Below are 22,360 nucleotides of genomic sequence, written 5' to 3'. Positions count from 1 at the left end.
CCTACGTCTCTCTCTCACACAGCCCTTCACACACAGGCTCTGTCTCACACATACACAATCCCTTCACACAGGCTAGCACCCTCACATACACACAATACCTTTTTCATACACACGAGCTCCCAATATCACACACATACACACTCATCACAATCTCCTCATATAGGCTCCCTCTCTCTGAAACCCACACTCAAGCATCCCCCTGCTCTCTTACCTCCCATGCTCTCTCACCCTCCCCCCCCCCACACCCGCTCCCCTCATATATAGGCTCCCTATCTCTGAAACCCCCCACACTCAAGCATCCCCCACCCCACCCCTCTTACCGCCCATGCTCTCTCTCACACTCCTGCTCTCTCTCACCTTCTCCTCCCCTCATATAGGCTCCCTCTCTGAAATCCACAAGCATCCCTCCTCCCCCTCCTCATGCTCTCTCTCACCCTCCTGCTTTTTCTCACCCTACCCTCCCCCACACCCACATTCTCTCTCACTGGCATCCCCCCACCCTCACCTTCCATGCTCCCTCTCTCACACTCCCCTCCACCTCACACACACACATATTCTCTCACTGGCATGCTACAAACGGAGCAAAGATGAATGGCCGGGCGTGCCATTCATGGCGAAAAGGGAAGGTCCCCGTGTGCCGCGAATGGAGTGTGCTCCACTCGCCGCGAAGATGGAAGTCCTCCATGTGCCGCAAATGGTGCACCCAGGCCTTCATCTTCTCCGTGAACGGAGTGCGTCCCACGGCACACGCGGGAAGCGCTCCGTTCACGGCATGCCGGGGTCTCCGCTGCTATTTTCTGCACAGAATTTGTCAGTTCTGCGCAGGGGGGAATTCTGCACTCCACAGTAGCACAGAATTAACCCCAGGACTAATTTCATATGGATTCTGCTTCAGTTGAAGCCTCCTCTAAGGCCTCTTACTGTGTACCAAGATCTCAATGTTGTTTTAGCTCAGTTGACAAAAGCTCCTTTCAAGCCACTGCACGCCTGTGACCTGAAGTACCTGATCTGGAAGGTCATATTTTTTATGGTGGTCACTTCAGTGCACAGGGTCAGTGAGCTCCAGGCCTTAGTGACTTATTCACCTTACACTAAGTGTTTTCACGATAGGGTGGTCTTGCGCGCACACAGACGCTAAGTTCCTTCCTGAAGGGGTGTCGGACTTCCATCTTAACTAGTCCATCATCCTGCCAGCATTCTTTGCCAGGCCTCATTCTCACCAAGGTGAACAAGCCCTACACAGTTTAAACTGCAAGAGAACCTTGGCCTTCTATCTGGATCGGACAGAAGCCCATAGACTTTTTGGTTTTTTGACCAGAACAGGCTGGGAATCGCTATTGTCAAACATACACTATCCAGTTGGCTAGCAGACTGCATCTCCTTCTGTTATGCCTGGGCAGGATTGCATCTTGTGGGTCATGTCAAGGCCCACTCTGTCCAATCCATGGCAGCATTGCTGGCCCACAGGCGAACAGTCCCCAAGGAGATCTGCATGGCTGTGACATGGATGTCATCCACTCATTCACATCCTATTACTGTATGGACAGGGATGGCCGACATGTCAGCAGGTTTGGTCAATCTGTCTTTCGGAACTTGTTCGAGGTTTAGAACACAACTCTGTTCTCAACCAGGACCGGTTGTTTTTATTCAGGGTGCCCCTCTCCTGTTACCAACAAAACGTGGTGGTGGTTTTGTGCCCATTGGCATCTATTTTGTTGATCCCCTTTTTTGTTGGGGGGCGGGGGGGGTCGCCTGTAGCTTGTCTGAGAAAGCAAAGTTGCTTATCTGCATCAGGTGTTCTCCAAGGACAGCAGGATGGCAGTCCTCACAAGACGTGCCCGCCTCCCCCCATTGAGTTGAATTTCCACTTTGTGGTTTTTCTTTAATTCTGTGTGGACATGTAGTATAATGCATGCTGAGAGAGGCTACATGAAAGTTCTAGAAACTTTAACAATGGAAGATGTCACCCATATGTAAGAATTGACATCCTGCTCTTCCTCAGAGAACACCTGTTACAGATAAGCAAGTCTGCTTTACCGATTTCGGAAATGTCTGTGCTGCCCGTTTAAAAGTAGCAAATTACTTGTTACTTAAAATGACATCTGAGAAATAGAGGCTGCATCTCATAGTCGTGTCTTGTGCATTAGCCATGTTACTACTGTCTGTATCCTGTTCCTTTCCATAGTGGTAGATGTCAATATGGTCCACCTGCTTGTAGCATGAGGTAGACAGAGAATCTTCATAAGACCTCACTGCTGTCGGGGGGATGCTGGGGCATGAAAGATACCATACTTTTGCTTTCGGATACGGATTTCTGTGGGGATTTTTCTATGATACACCTTTGTATTGGAAGAAGAGCCTCTGCCTGCTGTTATTGATAACACACCATGAACATTCCCGAGAGCCGTGCAAGAGACACTGACAACAAGCGTGAAGAGTGTGTGTGCTCCCCCAAGAGCTTACAATCTACGCCAAACAAGATAGGGCAGACAAGATAGCTGGAAAACAGCCTGCTTGAACCTGCTTTTTTTTAGCGTGATATAACGAATTCACTCTAAAATGTGTATAAAAAGTGTTGAGAAAAATTGATCATTTTGATTTGTTGCACAGCATTCCATGACTCTGTATCAAAATCCATTAATGCCCAGTCAGCTGGGATGTTAAACGTTCAGTCAAAGTGGATTAAAAGTTAACTAATTGATTTCAGATACATACCCTGTGGGCTTTGTGGTCCCAGGATGTTTCAGGGACCTGTTTGGATGAGTTCAGCGCATTCCCCTGTTCTTTGTTACTAGTTTTACGAGCTCACCTCTGTATGTATGACAGTGACATTGGGGCTGTGCTCTTGGGCAGCAGCTTACGAGCAGCTCTTTCTGCAAAACTGGCAAATGCAATTTACGGCCACTCACTGAACATCTGCAGCACATCAGAAGGGCTAAGCCTAGAGCAAATGGCATTTTGCTGCACTGTCAGAAGTGTAAAGAGGCACCATTCTTACGAGAACCAAACTAATGTATGGTGAAAACTTGTGTTCTTCAAATGTATTTTTCTTCTTTCTGGAACTATTGCTGATCGGACCAAAGAGGGAGGAATTTATAAACTTCCCTGTGTGGGGTATTTTAAGCTCTTGTTTTACCATTTTGGAGCATGGGATTAGCATTATGCCCCATAGTCTTCCTTTTCTTGTACTGTGGTATTGTCTTCCCTGTGAGAGCTGTGAGCTTCCTGTAAGCCGGTATCTGTTGGAGAATGCTGCACTGCATATCGTGCCATAGCATGGGCCTCTGTTGCACTCATTCTCTGCTTCCAGAATAGTGCAGTCCAGCAAGCTGTCTTCCCATTGGCTGCACGTATGTGCTACTAGAGAAAGCTTTGTGAAAGAAGAGGGATTCCTATTAGAACCCGCATGTCGCTGTCTGTGTGCTTCTGCTCACACAGAGGAATGTCTTTACAAAGACCCTGGATGCTTTAATTAGGAAAAGAGCCCAGGGCACCTGTCTCTGTGTGTCCACCTTTCAGAGATGGGTGGTGGGATTAAGGAACAGTGGGTGTCTGGTTTTACAGAAAGCAGTCAAAGCTGGGGCTTTTTTATTTTTTAACGAAATTGTGGCCAGCCAGTCCTTCCACATGTAGGATTGAGTGAGTGTTTAGTTGTAGCTTTGGATCAGTCTGGGTGCTCCACATTATTGTTTTTTTTAGAGATGTTATTGGATGGGGATGGGGATTCTTTCTCATTAAGAGCCACTTGCCCTGGGTGCTGCGGTTCTGCTGTGCAGTTGTAGTTGATGCTTTGCACTTTTAATGCTGTCTGGCATTGTCTGTTATAAATACCTGGGGTAAATGTTTTACACATTGCATAGCTGCAGGATATGGAGCTGGTAACTTTTCAAAGCCAATTGCAAAGCATAGTCAGGGTAGATTTTCATCTTAACAGAGAGATATCTGGCTCTCTATAGGTGAAGTTTCAGTATAGCCATTCTAAATCTACCACTACTGTGGAATGAAATTCAGCTCTGACTTGAAGCCCATTGATATGCATGTAGAGTAGATTGTAATTTAATGTGGACATTTATATTGCCCATGGTCTTGGCCTCAATCTGACAATTTTCTTTTAGCAGATTGTAAAAAGTGAAAGGGGTGTGTGTGTGTGTGTATATATATATATATAGAGAGAGAGAGAGAGAGAGAGAGATACAAAATACTGGGCTTTCAAAAATACAATAAAGTGTTCATTAATTCATACTATCAATGAAAAAAACTGAACACTTATGATATTAATTTCTATCTAAACAAAAACCATATAGGTTCTGCATTTATTTATCTTGTTTAGATTTTCAGTTTTTACTAGAATATTTTATTGCTGCAATACAAAAATATAAGACTCGGTATACAAAAATTTATATTATTCCAAATCCAACTTATTTTTAATAAAATGTCCACACAGTCCCTCAGTATGACTGTCTCTGTGGGGCACTCTCATGCCTTGACCCAAATGAAACGCACTAACTAAAATTCCAACCAACTTTTTAAAGAAGGGAAAAACCTCTCAAAAAATATTTTTGGGGTTCAGGATTAATCCATTATTAACCGTTCCTCTGACCATCAGAAAATTGCCCTGCTTCCTTTCTCATGGCAGTTATTACCCCACTTTTCTTCTGTTAATGTTGGGTTTGTAGATCAGTTGTAGAATTGCCCAATTTCTTCCTTGACCAAAGGTTATTTTGCCACCTAAATGGCTTCCTGAGGAGGAAAACATGGTTTAACAAGAAACCTGCTAATCTCTCTACAGAATGGCCAGGAAACCCCAGCTTACCTTACTTGTTACATCCTTTCACATGTCGCAAAACCGAGACCTCTCTCTGTGTGACTAATAGTTCTGCAGTGAATCGAAAATGAGCCTCATTTTGTACTATTAAAAATGTTTGTATAAATTGTTAATGTATAGCAATAAAATATTCTAGTAAAAAATGAAAATCTAAAACAAATAAATGTTGAACCCATATGTTTTATTGTTTAGATATAAATGAATATCATAAGTGTTCTTATTAGATTTTTTTCATTAACAATATATATAATTAGACAGACAGATATAGTTATACTCAAGTTTACATACTCTTGGCAGAATTTGTAAAATGTGTAGCATTTTAAGAAAACATGAATGATCAGACAAAACACATCTGTTATTTTTAATGCATTTCAAATTAAACTATTATGCATCACAGAATAGCACAATCATTAAACAAACCATAGCAACATTTGTTTGTTTAAAAGCATTTATTACCTGCCCTTCCTATGTTCAGAGCGGGGTACATTAAGAACACACATACTGTATCAAATAGCTAATGAAATAAATTAAGTGAATCAGCAATATGAGTAAAGCCAAACATCTTATAGCATGGACACACATGGAAATAACAGGCATACAGTAACAACTACTCAATATAGTTACTATTAAGTAGTCAAGACATGAATAATATCGAACATAGGATAAACATGAGCATTAGAGATCACAGGGAAGATTGCAGGCAGTTCAGGGGGGCTAAAGGAACTGTAAAAGGAGATAGTGTTAGAGAGTATAAATTGGGAAAATGTTTTTAAAGAGGTGGGTCTTATAATGCTTTTTTCATGGAGGCACTTCACTTCCTTTGGTAGACTGTTCCACAGGAGAGGGCCTGCTGATGTGAAGACCCACTCTCTCTGGTTTCATCAAGATGGACCAGCTTTGGAGATGGAACTTTGAGTAGCATTAAGTTTGTCGACCTAAGGGACCATGAAGGGTTGTGGATTTTCAGTATTGAAGAAATCCAGGGGGAGTATATGTTGTATATAGATGAGTGAGTAATCATAGCAAGCTTGTATACGGTGTGAGATTGGGAACCAGTGTAATCTTTTAAGGACCTTTCATATATAGAAGTGCCAGTTAGAAGTCTTGCTGCCAAGTTTTGTATAATCTGGGAGACCTTGTAAGAGAGAGTTGCAGTAATCTACACCAGAGAAGAGAGTGCATGACAGATCAGAATTCAGAGTGCTCCAGAAGAGGTTTCAGGTGGCAGAGTAGGCGCAGTTTATAAAAAGATGAATTAGTAACAGTCTTTGTGATCATATAAAAAAAAGGGAGGGGTCAATAGTTTGAGAGATTGTAATGCAGTGAGAATCAAATGAGAAGTAGTCAGGAGTGCTTTGGACTTGGTATCGTGATAAGATCATGATTTCTGTCTTAGAGATATTCAGAGCTAATTTGTTACAATGGAGCCATTTTTGAATGGCTTTCAGGCAGTGGGAGAAGAATGATTCATTTAGGGCCCATGTTTCCTTCAGGGGAAAGAAGACTTGGATATCATCAGCATAGAGCTTGTAATGAACTCCAAGACTAGAAAGAGTATAACATAAGGGTATAAGGTAGACATTAAATAGAGCTGCAGAGAGGGCAGATTCTTGGGGAACCCAAAATGCAAGGATTGTGGAGGGAGAAATAGTAGATTCAATGTGGAATTTTTGAGTTCTGTTAGTGAGGTAGAAGGAGAACCAGGATAGGCGGAACCACTTAGACCAAAGGAGCGTAGCCTGATTAGTAGAATAGAGTGGTCCACTATGTCAAATGTTGAGATGTCGAGAAGACAGAAGGAAAGCTGATCCTCGATCGAAACCCCATCTCACTGTGTCAAAGCTAGAAAGTAGTAATTCAGTACTATGAATTTTTCTAGTATTGGTATTCACTAAGGATAGTGAAGGAATTTGCAGAGTTGACAGAGGACTGCTGTCTCAATTTTTGCAATGAATGGTAACTAGGAGATTGGCCAATAGTTAGAAATATTAGTGGGATTGGCAGTAGGTTTTTTTATTATAGGCTGGACTGAGGCCTGTTTTAGGGAATTAGGCAGAACGCCTTATTGTGGGGAAAAGTTGATGAGATTAGTAAGAAAAGGGGCAATATTGGTTTTGATCAGTTTAAGCAAAGTAGTGTGACAAGGGTTAAGGGAATTGAACGAGGGTTTCGTATTGTTGATGATCTCAATAATATCAGGTATTGGCACATTGTCAAAATGTTCCCAAACTTGTTCGAAAGTGGACAGTTCATCCTCAGCTGTGGAGGAGATATTAATGGTATTGTTCATAGTTGTCATTTTATTATTAAAGTATGAGGCAAATGTTTTGGCAGTATTCATTCGAGGGAGAGCAGCTGGAAATGTGGGGAAAATTGAGGGATCCTCTCCCTTCGCCGCCGCTGCTGCCAACACTGCTGAGCTCGGACTAGTGAAGGCCTGCGCGATCGGCGCCCAGACCTGTCGGGGTAAGGCCTTCATACCTCCATTGCCCCCGGCGAGCCCAGACACTGATCGCGCCTCCTACCAGCCGCGCCACCCCTACACGCGGCCCAGAGACACTCCCACAAACATCCTGCTACCAATCGGGAGCTGAGCGGGGGATTTAAATTTACTAACCCGCAGGCGCCGTGCGCCTGCGTCGCGCGCCGAAGGAGCGCGACAAAGGGGCTTGCCCCTTTGTCTCGCCCCTTCGGCGTAGCCCCGAGGGTGCCCTGAGTCTACCCCAGGATCTTTGGTTCCACCTCAGCCGACTATCTATTTCAATCTCTATCAGCACAACTGTCTTTTCAGCAACTTTACGAAGCCTCAGATATCAGACCTCATACATCAAAATACAGCCACCATCAGACATCAATCTCTATCCACCCGATACAGAACCTCTCAATCTATTGCTAGATAGCTCCACCCAATTCTTACTCTATACCTGCGCTAACCACGCCAGCTTCTTCTGAGCTCCAGTTCAGCTCCAGCCAATTAGCCCTGCAGTGAAATACTCTATTCGCTCTATATCGACCACCTATGTTCTAACCTAATACCTCCTTATACTACAACCTTTCTATTGAAAAGCGGACCCTTCCACCATTCCCTAGGGGAACTAAAATCCTCTATTACATTCCTTTGCTAGACCTGCACTCTTCTATTGATAGTCTACCCCATAGGAAATCAACATTCCCTTGCCCTCACACATACAAAGATTAAAGAATAAACTTATTTGCCAACATTTGACAACGTTAATCTCATTCTACCTATAATGCAAAGATACACAATACCCATCCTATACCACAGTCCCTCTTCTAAGATGAAATTTCCATTGCAACACCAATTCAAACCATATAGAAACCTCATTCCAGTCATGATCTCCCCACTTACCCAATTCCTTGGGCTAGCCTTATTCTCTCTAACTCTATTCAATGCGCAATCAATTACCAAAAAAACCCATATCCTACATGACTGCCTGCTTGATTCCAAACCAGACATCTGTGCGATCACAGAGACGTGGCTGAAGCCGACAGACACAGTCTTAATAAATCAACTTCCCACCCAGATATATGACGTCTTTTCAATACCTCGACAAAAGAAAAAAGGAGGAGGACTTCTCTTAGCAGCCAAAAAAGATTTTAATCTCACCCAACAACCTATCAATTCATCATCTAAACTGGAGGCAGGCCTGTTCAAATCAAAAACTCTCCAGATCCTCCTCATTTACACCCCTCCTGGGTTGCTAAACCTTGATGTATCGCCTTTAGTGGAAATTATAGCTAAATACTTGACTTTGGATACTCCTTCCATCATCCTTGGGGACTTTAATCTACACATTGACGTCAGGCCTCAATCATCTAATTGTGAAGCTCTCCTTTCCTCACTCTCAGCTATGGGCTTTACCCAAATTATCACCCAACCCACTCATAAAGGGGGTCACACCCTTGATCTTATCTTCACAAATAATAGCCTCATACAACTCTCATCCCCTTCCTACCTTCCAGTACCATGGTCAGACCACTTTATGATCACCTCCACTTTTAAAATGACGACAGGATCTCTTGCAACCCCTGCCACCAACAACACTGCACTATAGGAAATCTTGTCCTTCAGAAGCCCTTGACAATTCTCTATGCAAAGAACTACCCAACTTGGATCTTTCGAACCCTAATGCAGCTATATTTTCTTGGCAAAATATCACTGAAACCATAGCAAATAATCTATGCCCTCTATCATCAAAGAATTTCAATCCATCTCAGAAACATAAACAACCATGGTTCTCTTTGGAGCTTCGCACATTAAAACAAAGCCTAAGACAGAAGGAAAAGAAATGGCGGAACTCCCCCAATCCTCAATCTCTAGCCATCTACAAAGCAGCTCTCCATCATTACAGAACCATGACACTGCGAACCAAAAGAGACTTTTACGCCCACCGTATCCATGATATGTTCTTCGATGCAAAGGCCCTTTTCGCTTATGTTTCAGACCTCACCAAGATTACTTCAGCACCAATTTCTGATGATATAGCCCAATCAAAGGCCAATGAACTGGCCATCTTCTTCCAGAGTAAAATTGCTAATACCTTGGCTAAATTACCCTTCAATCCTATCACCCCTTCTTCAGATCCCCTCTATCGCCCTAACTCATTCACAACATTGGAAACATTCGAACCCACCTATTCTACAGAGGTGGAAACTATCCTCAAAAGAATGAAACCCTCCTCTCATCCACAAGATTATATCCCATCTAAATTACTGCTTCTAATACCAGACTCCATCTCCAAATACTTAGCAGACATTATTAACTGCTCATTTTCACAAGGTATCTTCCCAGACACTCTCAAACTAGCAACTCTCAAACCTATCCTCAAAAAACCAAACTTGGACCCAGATGATCTAAAAAATTATCGACCAATATCTAATTTGCCTTTTATAGCCAAAATCATGGAGAAAGTAGTAAATAATCAACTATCAAATTACTTGGAGGAAAATAATATCCTTCATCCTTCACAATATGGATTTCGGAAAGAACATAGTACGGAATCACTCCTCATATCACTCCTTGATCAAGTATACCTGGGATTTGACAAAGGATGCTCCTTCCTGCTTGCACTCCTTGATATCTCCGCAGCTTTCGATACAGTCAACCATGCTATATTATTAAACCGGCTATCCGACATAGGAATCTCAGGATCTGTCTTCAGATGGTTCGACTCATTCCTCAGTAATCGAGGTTATAAAGTTAAAAATCAATAATATGGAATCTCCTTATACTAATTCCCCACATGGAGTCCCCCAGGGCTCCTCTCTATCTCCCACTCTATTTAATATTTATCTCCTCCCTCTCTGCCATTTCCTCTCATCGCTAAATTTGAAATTCTACGTATACGCAGACGATGTCCAAGTTTTGATTCCTATAACAGGCTCTTTGGACTCAGCAATCAAATTATGGGAATCTCACCTTCAAACTATTAACCATCTCCTTACTAGCCTCAACCTGGTGTTAAATACTGCTAAGACTGAAATCCTGCTTATCACCCCTGAAAATAGTCTACACTTACAACAATTGCACACTATCTCCCACATCACTCATGCTAGAGATCTTGGAGTTATTATTGACAACCATCTGAGCTTAAAGAAATTTATAAATTATACTATAAAAGAATGCTTCTACAAGTTACAGGTGCTTAAAAAAACTCAAGCCTCTCCTATATCACCATGACTTCAGGACTGTACTCCAAGCAATCCTGTTCTCTAAGGTCGATTATTGTAACTCGATCCTGCAAGGTCTACCAGCTGTTACTTTAAAACCTCTGCAACTACTCCAAAACGCAGCTGCAAGGATTTTGACCAACACTAAGCGCAGAGATCACATCACGCCCATTTTAAAAGACCTACATTGGCTTCCAGTTAATTTTAGAATTGTTCACAAATTCCTCACCATTATTCATAAAACATCCATCACCAGACTCCACTAGACCTACTACAACCCTCTCAAATTACACTCTTCAGCTAGACCTTTGAGAGATGCCTATAAGGGATCCCTTCATGTTCCCTCAATCAAATTGGTACAAAGATTATCAATCAGGGACCGGGCCTTTTCAACAGCAGGCCCCACCATTTGGAATACACTACCCCCAGACCTCCGACAGGAAACCTGCCTCATAAATTTTAAAAAGAAACTGAAGACTTGGCTTTTCGGTAGAGCCTTTCCTGTCTCCTAGACTATATTCTACTAAGATATTTTTCAATCAGCTGTACTTCAATACTAGCAGAATGTCATATAATCATGTTATAATGCTAGAGTTATTCTCCTGAGGTTGGCTTCAAGCCCCTTCTCTCTGTTATATCTCTCTACTTTGATTATCTGTCTCTTCATTTCCAATTCCTAGTTACTCACCCCTGTTATAATGTAACTTTTTACCTTCTGCTCCCAATCTGTCTCCTCTTTTGAGGTTTGACTAGTTACTGTTAATGTACTATCGTTCTATGTAAACCGAGTTGATTTGATCTGTATCAAGAAAATCGGTATATAAAATCCCTAAATAAATAAATAAATTTTCTTTACAGATGAATATAGTTCTCTTATATTAAGTGTAGATGACAGTTTCATATAGGTATAAGATTTTATTTTTTCAGTAATAATTGAGGCTTGGTAGGATGCAAATTTAGAGTTGTAGTTTATTTGCCTGGGTAGAATCTTTTCGCCAGTTTCTCTCAGATCTTCTCAATTCACATTTCTTAGCCTGAAGCGTGTATTTAAAACCAAGAGGCTGATTTAACTTTTTTAGTTTAGCAAGGTTTCAGCAGGGCAAGTTTATCGAGAACAGATGTTAATGAGTTGTTCCAAATTCATCAGGAGAGTTGCATGAGTTGTTGTCTAGTAATGGTATTAAGTTTGATTCCAGGGTCTCAGGATCTAAGTGCCCTCGCTTCATGTAAGTTGTATTGTCTCCAAGAGAGATTTGTTCAGTGGCTTTAGATGTGAGAGAGAAGGTGATGAGGAAGTGGTTACTTCATGGAATTTCAGTTGCTGAGATACTAGCCTTGTTTATATCAAAACCTGAAGGATTGACAAAGACCATGTCTAGGCAAGTACCCTTTGTGTGTGTGTGGTTGAAGAAATAATTTGTTTCCAGCTGCAAGAGACTACGGTATCAAGTAAAACTTGGGAAGAAGACAGATGACGTTGGCAGTGGGTGGGACTAGCAGTCAAGGTGCCCTCTCGATGTCTCAGGGTGGCCGTGATAGCAGCGTCCACTTCTGTGGAGTCAGGCTAATAGACGCATCAGATTGGAGGATGCAGCAGCTCACCTTTGGCATGAGCGCCTGGCTAATAAGGGAAATAGTAAAATGGTCCTGTTCAAAAGTTTGCATACACTTGAATGCTTGGGTTGATAATATAAACTCTTTGACACACACAGATTGAGATAGCAATTAAAGGTAGGTATCCACACCTGTGCCTTGTTTGATTGTGATTAGTGACTCTGTATAAATAGTCAATGAGTTTCTTAGTTCTTGAGAAACCCTTGTGCATTTCATGCAGGGTTGCACTGATTTTGGTGGTTACTGATGCATGGGGAAAGCAAAAGAACTGTCAAAAGGATCTGCAAGCAAAAGTAGTTCAACTTTATAAATTAGGAAAAGGATTTAAAAAGATATCCAGAGATTTGAAAATGTCAATCAGTACTGTTCAAACTCTGATCAAGAAGTTGAAAATTATGGGTTCTGTTAATTCCAAGGTAGACCAAGAATGATTTCAGACACAGCTGCCAGGAAAATTTGTCGGGATGCAAACAAAAATCCACAAGCAAATTCTGCTGAAATAAAGGCTTCTCTGAATTAAAAATGGTGTGGGTGTTTCAGCATGCACAATAAGGAGATACTTGAAGAAAAATGAGCTGGTATAGTAGAGTTGCCAGAAAAAAAGCCATTGTTGCACCAATGCCACAAAACAGGAAAGCCTCAAAACTTCTGGAACAAAATAATTTGGAGTGATGAGATCAAAATTGAACTTTATGGTCACGACCATAAACACTAAGAAGAGAAGTACACCATCCCTACCGTGCAGCATGGAGGTGGGTTTCTGCTGTTTTGTTTTGTTTTTTTGGGGGGTGGGGTGAACTACAGTGGCGCAGAGAATTTAGACAAAATTGATTGCAGGATGAATGCAGCATCTTATCAGAAAATATTGGAAGAGAATTTGCATTCATCAGCCAGGAAGCTGCACATGGGGCGCACTTGGATTTTCCAACATGACAATGATCTAAAACATAAGGCCAAGTCGACTCTTCAGTGGCTGCAGCAGGAAAAAATGAAGATTCTGGAGTGGTCATCAGTCTCCTGACCTCCTCATTGAGCCAATTGAAGATAATTCAAATATACAGATCATACTAGACAAACAAAGAATTTACAGGATCTGAAGTTTTTTTGCTAAGAGAAATGGGGCAGCTTTACCACATGAGAAAATAAAGGGCTCATTCACAACTGTCACAAAAGACCGTGAGCCATCATTGATGCAAAAACAGTCAATACACAATATTAAGAACTAAGGGTATGCAGAATTTTGAACCGGACCATTTTATTATTTCCCTTATTGTTATGGTTTGTTTAATGATTGCACTATTCTGTGATGTATAATAGTCTTATTTTTAAAGTTTCAAATTAAACTATCTGGCTGTGTCTTTGACGAGCCGTACCACAGCAGCACTTCTACCTGGCTACGAATGCTACTCTCAGCCTGAGCCTTCGCTCCTGTGCTGGAAGTCCTGCCCCCCCTGTGAAGTCATCTGGTGGCCCTTTGTTCGTCCCTTCGTTACTACTTCGATTCACTGACTTGTTGTTTTGTACATTTGCCATCGTGAATATTCAAATTATCACTGGCCATGGATGATATTGTTCTCTTCTCCCTAAATGGTGTTTTCCTCTACCAAGGTCTGCATTAGTTAACATTCCATTACAGCCTCTGAAATTATAAACTGTATGTACTGCTATTTCTTTCCTTCTCATCAATGCATGCTCTCTATCCAAGAAAGCTCCCATCATCTATGATATCCTCTTTACTGACAAGCCAGACTGTCTGTGCATTACGGATCTCAAAGAGTGAAACACTGATACTTAATCAACGTTGTCCATAAGAATACATTCATTGCTCTCTCCCATGGCCTGTTCTTTGTGATGGTGGTGGTCTTGTCATCCTTCGCAAACTAGCTTTGAATTTTACACAGGTTCATGTAGACATTCCCTCCGCATTTGAAGTTTTACTTCTCATCAGCAAAGAATTCAACCTTTGTTTGGTGTATTGCCCACCAGGTCTTTTAAACCCACAACTGCACCCCTCTCATTGAATTTCTTTCCACTGCCCTTCCGTCCCTGAAAAGACTATAATCCTAGGTGACTTCAGTATACATGTAGATCAAGATTCTCCTTCCCATGCATTGAGTTGCTTCTCAGCACGATGTATGCCTATAATGGCAGCAAATCATTACTGCTCTGACTCATAGAGGTGGGCATAACTTAGATTTACTTTTTCTCAATCCCTCTGAATTTATTGCTACTCCAGCTAACATTACCACCTCTGCTGTTCCCTGATATGACCATCACCTATTACCGCCATTGTTGGCATTAACTCTGTTACTTGTCAGGAAAATCACTTCACTACTCCTACCCACATACGAACGCATATTGACCCAGCTCTCTTAAAGAACACATTCTCCCTTTGATTACCGATCTTTCTGCAGAGTCTACTGACTTAATGGTTGAGACTTGGAACTCAGCACTTCTGAGTACCGTTGACAAACTGGCCCCATTAAGAAAAATCTCAACCTGTAGGAAATATCATGTGCCTCTGTTCACACATGCCTTATCTATGTTTAAAAAAAAAAAAAAAGCTTAGAATAGAAACCAACTGGAGGAAATCAGGGTCATTACAATATTAACAGCCTTTAGTTTAGCAATATCAAACAATCTTCGGACATTATTTAACACTATAAAATCCCTTACCGAGCATCTGGAAAGTGGACCTAAATATCCTAAAGCCAACTTGCATTCTGAACTTTGTAATGCTTTGGGTAACCATTTCAGTTCCAAAAAACTAACAACCATTGTTAATACTTTTCCATCTTATACCCTTCTAACTCAACATCATTTGAGACAACCTTTGAAGACATTGCCAGTAGTGACATCCTTCAAATTCTCACAAAAATGAAATCCTCTTCATATCCCCTAAATCCCTGTTCTCCCATTTTGTTAGAACTTGAGGACATTTTCCTTACCTATTGGTCAAATCATTAATTATTTTCTTTCCACTGGCACCCTTCTATTCTCTCTTAAAACAGATTCAGTGTTACCAATTCTAAAGAAACCTGCAGCAGCTAGTATTGAATTTGGTAATTTTCAGGCTCTACCTTCTCTTCCTTTTTCTCTAAAATAATCAAGTTGATGGTTCTTAAACAATTCACAAATCTCAACAACCATTCAATACTGTATCAGTTCAGTTTCAGACCTCACCATATAACCGATACATTATTACTATCTAACACTGTAATAATCCATCATGGATTTGATTCTGGAACTTCTTACATTCTTATCTTTCTTAATCTCACTGCTGCCTTTTGTTGCACTCTGTCAGTCCTAGACAGCTTCGCCCCATTTGCCTCACCTTATTCACGGCTCCTCCCCGCTTACCTGGGAAAGGATGGCTACCGCCGCGTCTACAAGCCGACCTCTCTGGCATCCCCGGAACGGCTATGGGTGCAGCCTCCCGCCATTGCTCTCCCAGGTATCTACTAGGGTGCGCCGCAACCCACGTCTTTGTAACCACCCTTGGCGTGAATCTCGAGGACGTTATCTCATGCTGACATCACGCCATCCGGGTATATTACCTTCACTAATTTGCTAGCTCCTTTGAGTTAGCAAGGACTCAAATCCGTTCTTGTCTACGCTACTTCGGCCACTTCCATGCTGCCGCAGGAAGCTCACTCTGCCCTTCGGGAAAATTGCTAACCTGGGTACCCGCTCCTCGGGGCTCTCCGCTTTATTTCAGGGTGCCTTACAGGGAACAGGTACTCGCTCCTCGAGGGCCTGCTCTCCCTGCCTCGGTGCCTGTACCTCCTACAACATACCTGGTGGATCGCATATCTACAGCAAACACCTAGTGAGTACTCTAACTCTAATCTCATCCACAGTATCTCTCTCGCTGGGAGACCTGCTGCTGAACCTCCTGACGTCATCTAGGAGAGAAGGGCTCCTCTGCCGAGGTCCCTGAGACTGCAACTACGGACTGCCTCATTAACTGCCACCTGGTGGCTTCTCTTCAAGCTGTCAAATAAAGAACTATTGTGTTTTGTGTAGTATGAAGTCTACCCAGTGCTGTGGCTTCCTCATGGGGCTCCTCAATGTGGACGTGGTCACCTCCTCAGCACCCAAGGATCCACCAAAACACACGTAACCATAACACCTTTGATACTATCAATCATGATATTTCTCTCACCTTCCAATATTGGCTTGTCAGGAACAGTGCATGCCTGGTTTTAAATCATATCTGCATGATCAGTCCTACAAATACTTCTCCTTTCTGATGGTTTCCCATCAGTACTGGTGGGAAAGGATCAGCAATCCCAACTCTTTATTTGAACATATATCTTGTGCCGATACTGCATGCTTCATTCCACTCTAAGGGTCTCTCTTATCACCTCTGTGCTGACAATATTCCGTTCTTTTCCTCTTTAAACAGAACTGGTTGTCCACTGCTCAGTTCATCATCCTTTGCTTATCTTTCATCAACTCATGGCTGCCTCACAACAAGCTCTGTCTCAATTTGTCAATTTGAATTATGATACTTGGCAATACCCCACCGCTTTCCCAAATATGTCTACAACATTATTTTGACAATACAATTCAAAATTTCTTACACTGCTACAAACCTTGGAGTTATTTTGACCCTAAACTTGATACGAAACCACACATCAAGTCGGTTATACAAACATCCTATTACAAGCTCTGCCTTCTTAGACATATCAAACCGTTCTTAGAACCTGATGATTTTCAGATTGTTCTTCAGCCTTTGGTGCAGGAATTGATTATTGCAATTCTCTATATATTGAGCTCCCATAGTCTATATCAGACATCTACAACTGGTACAAAATTCAGCAGCCCAGTTATGCACGAGCACAAAACTACGTGACCATATCACTCCCATTCTGTACTCCCTGCACTAGCTACCAGTCCAGTGGTGGATAATGTATAATATATCCACTATACATAACCTGACACACAATGTTAACAGTCCATGGCTCCATCAATTGTGCATTTTTATGTTCCTTCACGAGACTTAAGCTCTAGAAGTCATCTGCTTGAAATGCCTGCTCCCAGACTCACCAGATTGGCAGTCACCTGCAATTATGACTTTTCTTTTGTAGGCCCAATGATCTGAATCTCCATTCCATCTTTTCTCAGATCTATTTCCAATGTCAAGGACTTCAAGAAAGCCCTGAAAAGTTATTTATTTATCCAAGCATACCAATACCAGATCATGGCCTAATTAGTTTCAGGTCTAATAAGTCCTCTCCAAGAGTATTTTAACCATTCAGCTCTATGTTTCAGCCTAGCCCTATAATTTAGGCTTTAAAGATCCCTCTAGATTTTTGTTTCGTTTTTATATGTACTTTTTTGTTTTGCTTTTATTGTGAATGTTTTATATTGTAACCCACCCCGAACTTTGAATGGTCCAGGCAACAAATATTTTTAAATAAATCAAAGTGTGTGTTGTCTGATCGCTCTGTTTTCTTGAAATGCTGCACATCTTACAAATTCTGCCAGGGATGTGTAAACGTATGAGCACAACTGTATATATGAAACCTTCGCTAAGCACTGCATTTGATTTAGCAAATTTGAGATTGCTCTAGACTTATGGGAAACAAGAACTACAGTTTGTATCCATCTGCTCATACACAGACCTCCCTTTACTGTTCAGGAAAAGGCCATGGGGCAAACTGTCTTCTGTACCTGTTCTTCTAGGCTCAGGCCAGGGGCTACATTTATCAAAAGAAACACCTTTTTGTTTTAATTGCCTTTGCTTGGGTGCTGCCTTTCCTGTTTAAAAGAAAAGGATTTCTTTGCAGACTGTCATGTTTTGTATTTGGTCAGCATAAGAGTCTGGATGCTGGAAGAAGGGAGCTCTGTGTTTGGAGAATTATTCCCGTGGTTCAGTAAATGGAGTCGGTGCACAGAAGTCGGTGTTCTCCAGAGCTGTTTTGGCTCTTCAATGTAATTTCACTTTTGTGTGATCAGATATAAATATTTGGGGGAGGGACAAGATGGCGGAAGCTAGCAGTCTGTGAGCAGGAACTTTCTTGCTGGTGACTTACATTCTGCAATATGGGATATAAATGGAAAGATCACCAGAGCCATTCGACTCCTTTGTCATCGTTGGGGATTTGGCCAGTAGTTTTAGCATGGAGCAATGTATTCCTCCGGTGCCTCGTAGTTTCTTTCCTGGGGAACAGGCTCCTCTGGCTGCTGAGAGAGATGGAGGAGTGGAGATCAGCAGCATTGCAGTCTACCTTTGACTGGAGGTGGTGAGAGAGATGGAAGATGGTGCCCTTGCAGTGGAGTTGGAGTTGATTGCTGAAGTTAGGAGGTTGAGCAATCTTTGCTGAACCCTGTGAACTTGGTGAGAGCAGCACATTCTATTGCAAACCATCTGGGAGAGTTTATTCGCTATGTAGAGGTTAATATGGACTTAGGTTCTGAATATCTTCAGAAGTGAGAGGGACATGAAGTAGATATTGCCAGGATAAAGTTAATAAGTATCAGGATACTGCTGAAGCTTTTGGGTGCATTCATAATAAATGCATGAACTGGCGTTTTGTGAATTCTCCTAAGGTTATATCTATTTGAAGAAATATGTATTGCAAGCTTTAAAGATGCCAGCTGAATCTCTTCCTCCTCTTTCTAAGGCATTTTATCTCCCACAGTATAAACGGAAGGAGGTTGAATCTCAGGTTTCTTGATGGCCTTGACGTTACAGCAGCTTTAGAGTCATCTAGCTCAGTAGCAATCCGTTAGAAGGCTTATCATGAGTGCTTTGGACCCCAATGGAGACTGGATTATTAAAACTGTTCTTCAAAGTTAAAAATGGTTTATGAATTATCAAGCTAGGTTTTTTCCAGATGTTGCAAAGGAAAGAGCAGGTCCTCCTTCAGCCTGGAGGCCTTTTTGCTTGCATCTCTCCTCGAAGCCCTTTCTTGGTAGTAACGAGCAGAGCGCCTATGCTGGGGACAGCTTGGGACTCTGTCGTTTTGCTTCCTTATTTCCTGTGCTTTTGGTCTTGTTACCTTCTTTTATATTATGCACTTTGAGTTTATTCCTTTCAATTTGTTATAGAGAGAGATGCGAAATTGTTTTTGGTTGCTTTTTGTCTTGCTCTTTTTCTGAACAAATGTATTCTTGTAATTAATAAATAGGGTTAAAAAAAAAGGTATAAATCTGGCATGTGCAGGGGCAAAATTTTCTTCAGGTTGTTAACATCTCTCATTTCTTGTCGCTTTTTGTTTTGTTTCTGTTCGTTCAGTTTGTTTCATTGTTTTATATACATAAAGCTGACCTTTATGTGCCCAAGTACAGTTTGTGAATTTTAAAAGCCTGGGAGATACGCACACAAGTTGGGCTGGCGCGTGCCGAGAGGATTTTAAAAGCCGCCTGGATATGCGCATACTTTCCACAGTGCAGAAATGAAAAGTTTCCCCCCCCCCCCAAAAAAGGGGCAGGGCATGGACATTCCTGGATTTCAATTTCAGATTAGCACGTAAATACTTGGGCGCACAGGCGCGTGCCGGGGTCACCTGCCACGTAACGTCACTTCTGCTGTGGAGGACGTGTAAGTAAAAAAATAAAGATAACTAGACAGATCGGCGGGGTTTTAAGGGGGCTAGAAGGGAGGCTTTTAAACTAGGGGGAGTTGGAAATCCTATCCCTTACCTGGGAAGAGAGGTAATGACGTTGGCGCGTATGTCTATTAAAAGGCCCCCTGCTTACATGGTAGAAGTAGCATTTGTGGGCATAGGCGCATGTCCACTTAAAATTGTACGCACATGTGCGCGCGGTCAGGCTATTTTATAACATGTGCATATGTTATAAAATGACCACGACCCTGGGCACAGGCTGATGAACGCCTGATGTGTGCCCGTGCGCCTGTTTAAAAGTTACTGTCCCTGTGTTTAAAAAAAAAAAAAAAATTATGCACACATAGAAGACAAAAGATTGAAATGACAGCACATCCCTCATAAAGGTGGTGGATTCTTCTCTCCAGGCATTTGAGACGAGAGATTAGTGTCACCGCAGCAGGAGCATGAAGGAAAACCCTGCAACTCCTAGTGCCTGGAAGGGGTGTGGAGTGACTTACCTGGGCCTGTGATAGTAAATGGCTGTGTGGGCCACACAAGGTGACCTGCTGTAGTCTGTCCTGATGCCCTGCACAGTACCAGGCATGGGCACTCCATCCCCATGCATGGAAACCGCTCCCCTTTGGAGGGAGGAGAAGAAAGACCTGTGCTTGTTACCACCCCGTCCCCCACCCCACCCCCACACACCACCTTTCAAATGAATCAACTGTTATACTCCAGGGCATTAGTTGGCACAAACTATTGTTGGAGTTTGGATTTTGTAATCCTGTGACAAGTAACTGGCACAGAACGTTACTTCTGCATCTTGCACCATCAGAAAATTACCTTCTGTTATTTACTGGACGTAGCTACATTAACAAAAAGTTGTAACCCCCCAGCTGGTTGACGACGACAACTGGTGATGGTAAATGGAACCTACTCTGAAGAGAGGGATCGGTGTTGGGACCGGTTCTGTTCAACATCTTCGTGAGCAACATTGCGGAAGGGATAGAAGGTAAAGTTTGTCTATTTGCGGATCTGCATCAGAGTGGACACACCGGAAGGAGTAGAGAGAATGATACGGGATTTAAGGAAGCTGGAAGAGTGGTCGAAGATATGGCAGCTGGGATTCAATGCCAAGAAGTGCAGAGTCATGCATCTGGGGTGTCGTAAGATGAAAGAACTGTATGCGTTGGGGGGTGAAGGGCTGACGTGCACGGAGCAGGAGAGACATCTTGGGGTGATAGTGTCTAAACACCTGAGGTTGACGAAGCAATGTGACATGGTGATAGCCAAAGCCAGAAGAATGCTAGGCTGCATAGAGAGAGGAATATCTAGTAAGAAAAGGGAAGTGATAATCCCCTTGTATAGGTCCTTGGTGAGACCTCATTTGGAGTACTGTGTTCAGTTCTGGAGATCGTATCTCAAAGGAGACAGAGACAGGATGGAGGCGGTCCAGAGAAGGGCGACCAAAATGGTGGGTGGTCTCCATCGAATGACTTATGAGGAGAGGTTGAAGAACCTGAATATATGTATACCCTAGAGGAGAGGAGGAGCAGGGGTGATATGATACAGACCTTTAGATACTTGAAAGGTTTTAATGATCGATGATCATCAACAAACCTTTTCCATTGCAAACAATTTAGTAGAACGAGGAATCACAATTTGAATCTCCAGGGAGGAAGACTTAGAACCAATGTCAGGATATATTTCTTCACTGAGAGGAAGTGGTGAAGACTAAAACTGTGAAGGATTTCAAGGGGGCATGGGATAAACACTGTGGATCTCTAAAGGCTAGAGGATAGGAATAAATAAAAAAGCTTGGGGGGTAACCTGCATAGAGCAGCAGTTACTACCTTGGGAAGCTTGCTAGGCAGACTAGATGGACTCTTTTGGTCTTTTTCTGCTGTCATTACAATGTTACTATGCTTTTCAGTAGCAGTCTGCTGTAAAGATATTGAAATTCTTTGAGCAGCGCCCCTTCCCAGGAATTCTGCCAAGCAGCTATGATCAGAAACGTCACCAATAAACTCACAGAGGGTCGGGCTACATCTGCTGTCATACAGGGCAGGGAAACTGTCGAGCACGTGAAACAGCAGCACCAGCTAGCTGACTCTTTGCTTCTTTTGGTCTTATTGCTGCATCTCCTCTTCTGTTTCTTGCCTCCAAATTTTATTTTTAGTCTCACGCGTTAAAAAAAAAATGTCTTCCGTGTACCCTTCAGCCGTCTGTGCTGTGTTCATACTTTACAGGTATTGGTGTGACTTCTGCTTGGAGCTCTGATGAAGATGCATGCTTCAGTTCTCTGTGCTCTGTTCCTACTTTACGAGAATCTCTGTTCGCTCGTGGAGAAGTCCTCATTCAAAATTGCCCCTCCCCATTGTGGGCGAGGCCAGGGAGGGCCGGCAAAAGGAAGTGTAGGGATTGAATTTTGAAATTCTCACACCTGCAGTTTGCAAATTTAGCCCACATGGGGTCAATTCAATAAAAAGCGCATAAAAAAATGGGCACTCGTGTTCAGCGCCCGCCTTCCTAATGCACACTTATCCACCTCTCCTGGGAACCTGATGTGATATGTTAATGAGGTGCTGCGCTAAAAAGGGATGTGTTAGGGATAAATTGTGCATCCCAGTTGACATTGGGCGCCCAGGAGACACGGTTGTGCGGGTTAGGA

General features: G+C 42.4%; 1 protein-coding gene across 2 annotated transcripts in view; it reads left to right on the top strand.

Moving 5' to 3' along the window:
• The window catches only part of PBX1 (PBX homeobox 1), a 704,885-nt gene that overhangs the window by 599,898 nt on the left and 82,627 nt on the right, over positions 1–22,360 (top strand). The gene's annotated exons all lie outside the window — the stretch shown is intronic.

The sequence above is a fragment of the Rhinatrema bivittatum genome, chromosome 10 (assembly GCF_901001135.1).
Source record: "Rhinatrema bivittatum chromosome 10, aRhiBiv1.1, whole genome shotgun sequence".
Lineage (NCBI taxonomy): Eukaryota > Metazoa > Chordata > Amphibia > Gymnophiona > Rhinatrematidae > Rhinatrema > Rhinatrema bivittatum.
Note: the sequence above shows the minus strand (reverse complement) of the source record. Positions and strands in the feature narration are given on the sequence as shown.